We start from the raw sequence: 3,830 nt of genomic DNA, 5'->3' as shown, positions 1-3,830 counted from the left end.
TCCACAGGACGACATCGATCACCAAGCTCACCCCTTTGCCATCATCCCCTCCACCACCATCGCCCTCGAAGATGCCCAAGATTACAGCTGTCACCACCGTACCCCCAATGCCTACGGTCCCATCGTCCTCAGTTCTACCTATACGCGTCTCCACAACTTCCAGTTCACACAAACTCCTTCCACGCCTCTACGTTACCTACTCGTCGCCCACGAGGCCCGCGAATACCCGCCCTCGGGATTCATCCGTGTCCAAATTTCCACCTCGGGCACCATCAACCACTACTTATTCGCTTCGGCCATGTGGAGAACGTACCAAGACGATAGCAACATCATCTTTACTTACCTGCCCTTGGTCGATGGCCTCAATCGCGACCTTCCCCTATCACACTTCAATGCACACACGTCCGTCTACGTCTACGTGGCCCCCTACTTCCACACAGACAACAATCCCAGCATCTACATCATGGGGGTCAGCACCAAAAAACCATTACGCGCTACCAAAGCATCATTTCTAAAAGCATTTCCACGTTGTCCTTTTCCCTCACTAGAAGGCCTCTACTACACGCCCCGACACCCCAGACGACCCCTCTCATCTGGTATGTACGTGTCAAGAGGCTCAAGATCCTGACTGCCTCCAATGCAACGAAGCGGCCAAGGACTCCGAAGTGGACAACAAAAGATTCTTCTTCCCTCCTGACTTCCAAAAACGCACTCCTTCACACCTCATCACTGACGTGGCCGACGCCCTGGACGCATGCCCCACCTTCCAATTGTTCCTCCACTTTTTATCCATCTTCAACAAGACAAAAGACTCCAGCCCCTGTCGTTGTGGTTGGTGCGATTCTTAATACCTCCCCTTTCCCATTCACAGGACACTACAGTGCAACTCGTGGCCGACGCCTTGGACCAATGCCCCAACTTCAAATTATTCATCGCTCTCAGGGACCGACTCAGAAACAGAAACGACCATACCGACGCCAACTGTCCTTGTGGCTTGTGCACGTCCTGATCGCATGTTCACCTTTTCCTCCTACAGACCTACGTTCCCTTGTGGCCACGTGACTACCATGACACGCAAACGACGCAAACGACGTTCACCCTAACGAAGACCTTTGCCAATACTGCTCCCTCTTGTTCACGTTTGAAACTACTCTTGCTCCTTAACAGTGCTGAGTGTGTTACTCGCCTCTTCCCGATCATCCGCTTCAACGACACCTTCCGACCGAAACACTTTACTCCGACACCAACATGACCTCCTGCTGTACCCAACCCATACACACCGAGTGCCTCATGCAGTGGATCCTCAGCACGGGTTTCAACTACACCTGTCCTTACTGCCGTGCTCCCCATGCGCTGCCTCAATGGCCCGGCTCCTTGTTCGTCAACTACCTCGAAGGCCACTTCTCTCAAGTGTACAGCGGCGACCCCGTCTGGGAAATGGCTCAACCCACCATGGCTCGCATCATGCTCCTCTTCTTGCGTCACGTCCACGACCTCATCCACATCCGTCCCATCGCTCACGTCAATTTCCACAACACCATCAAGCCTCCGCCGTGCCTGCTCTGCCGCAAGCCCATCCCTTATTCGGGGCAAGAAGGGACCATCGATTACACGGGTCAATACCACGTCTTCAACTGCCGTCAATTTGCTCTCCGAGGGTACATGCCTCCGGCACCTCGTCACGTCCCTGTCCAAGCCTGCCATTCCCTCTGCCTCGTTCGCTACATGGATCACCACCGTCATCACTATCCCATGCCGTGTCCTTGTTCCTCCCTCCCTGGACCTCCACACCAAATCTGCGTCACTCGCTTAGACACCTTATTTAAAACGTTCATTCGTCACACCCGAGACGCCGCGGCCGTCCAATGGGCGAGTCGCTTGTGCATCCAAGAATTTCAAACCAACACCTTCCACGTCATCCTCCTCCACAAACAACGACTCCATCTCGTCCGACTTCATCAACGAATTCATCCGCCCCACACTCCTCTCAACCACGTCAAGTTCTCCCTCGACTACCAGTCCCACATGCGTTGCTACCTTACCTCGCTCGACCTCAGCCCTCTCCCTGGTCTAACTCGTTACGTCCTCCGCTACAAACGCTGTGATGCATGTCTCGCTTACCTCCCTGGATGGTTCCCCCAATGTAGAAACTGTACCACACCTTTCCAAACTCTTCGTAATGGCAAACGCGTCCGACGACACGACTTATCTACTTAAAAAACATTTTGTTCCGTCCGTTGACTTTATGTACTGCTTTTTCATTGGCCAATAAAAACCTTTCAACACACCCATGACTTGAGTTTTTTCTCCCCTCACTTGCATGCGCGTCCTGGGTAGCTCAGCCTGTCCATCGCGGTTCGGCTGTGGTAGTATTATGCGATTGTGGTACTAGTCGGGTAAGTAACAACGCGGCGCTCACTGCGGTTCGAGCCTCCCGAACGCCATAACTTTTTTTCACAAGAAAAAGCTTATATGCTAATTACTTCCGGACCCTTACCCTAGACTACCTTAACTTCACTTCTCTATTTCATAGCAGCCCCGGTGGTCTAATGGTATGATACTGGCCTAGCTGGCTGGAGATCGAGGTTCGACTCCTCGCAGGGGAGCTTTTCTTTTTTTAAAAACTTTTTCCTTTTTATTTTCTTACTTTCTTAGGCACAATCATCAGCTAGCCTCATCCAAGCTTACGCTCAATTCAAGGCTCAAGTTAAGGCCTCCAAAGAAGCCAAGCCTACCCCCAACATCGACGACCAAGTCACGGCCAGTCTCATTCGAGTTCGTGGAAACGACCTCCACAAAGCAGAACCCCGACCCACCCTCGAAGAAGAGGAAAACGCCAAATGGTTCATCCATCCCGAAACCCATAAGCGCTACCTCATCCACAGCCCTGATACTCCCAAGGAAATAGCCAACGACCTTGCTCGAGGCATTGGCAAAGTCCTCGTCACCAATCATGGCATGTTACGACGCATAGGCTTCCTTGCTGCTTGGAATACCTATACCTTCGCCATGGTCAATCCTCCCCAAGGACCCCACATCCACTCTGGCGATCCCAGCCTCATTGAAGCGTACGCCCAATGGAAGATCAAGGTTTCCAAAGATGCCCTCCGCACGTACGAGCAAAAAGAAGAAAAGCGCAAAGTAGAAGAACGCAGGGAACAACGCAAGCAATACATCAAAGAAAGTCGTGACCGATGGATGACCTCTAAGGGTCATACCTGCGTTTGTTCCTGTGACACCTGTACTTGTAAATGTCATGAATATCCCTCCTATTAAAAAACGTTAACCTCAAACCAACGTCTTGACTACCTTTTTAAACACCTCCCTAAGTAAGTGCTCGTGGTAGCTCAACGTGTAGAGCGTCGGACTATAGTTCCGAAGGTTGCTGGTTCAAACCCAGCTCGCGGGACCTTATACTTTTTCAACGAAAATAAAAAAAGAAAAATCAGAATCAAATCCCCACTTACGTCACCCGTTACGTCACCCGTTCCCGCTTCCCATTGGGCGATCCATCACCCTAATCGTTTCCGTTTCCGGCGATTTGCTATGACAACAGGAATATATGAATATCTAATTCATGAATAAATTATCGTGACCCTATGTATAGACATTTATCACTACTACGCCATCTTGATTAAAGGCTTGTTGTTCACTCGCTAGTCTTTTAGTTTACATAATATTACATGGTGGAAGCGAGTTCTCGAACCTCAAAATCATAATGCCAGAGACAGATGAACAAGCGACATCGCATCCTCGTCCTCCAATGGCAAATACTATTCCTCCACCAGAGAAATTCTCCGGAGCAAACTCACCACAACAATCGGATTTGT

General features: G+C 50.6%; 1 non-coding gene across 1 annotated transcript; it reads left to right on the top strand.

The window, feature by feature from the left end:
* Nucleotides 1-3,336: 3,336 nt before the first annotated feature.
* On the top strand, nucleotides 3,337-3,409 carry Trnay-aua (transfer RNA tyrosine (anticodon AUA)). The gene has a single exon. It is a non-coding gene; the product is annotated as a tRNA-Tyr (tRNA).
* The last annotated feature ends 421 nt before the right edge of the window (nucleotides 3,410-3,830 follow it).

This window comes from Actinia tenebrosa, unplaced genomic scaffold (assembly GCF_029948245.1).
Source record: "Actinia tenebrosa isolate PJP-AT-01 unplaced genomic scaffold, QUT_ActTen_1.0 PGA_scaffold12__29_contigs__length_12842862, whole genome shotgun sequence".
NCBI lineage: Eukaryota > Metazoa > Cnidaria > Anthozoa > Actiniaria > Actiniidae > Actinia > Actinia tenebrosa.
Note: the sequence above shows the minus strand (reverse complement) of the source record. Positions and strands in the feature narration are given on the sequence as shown.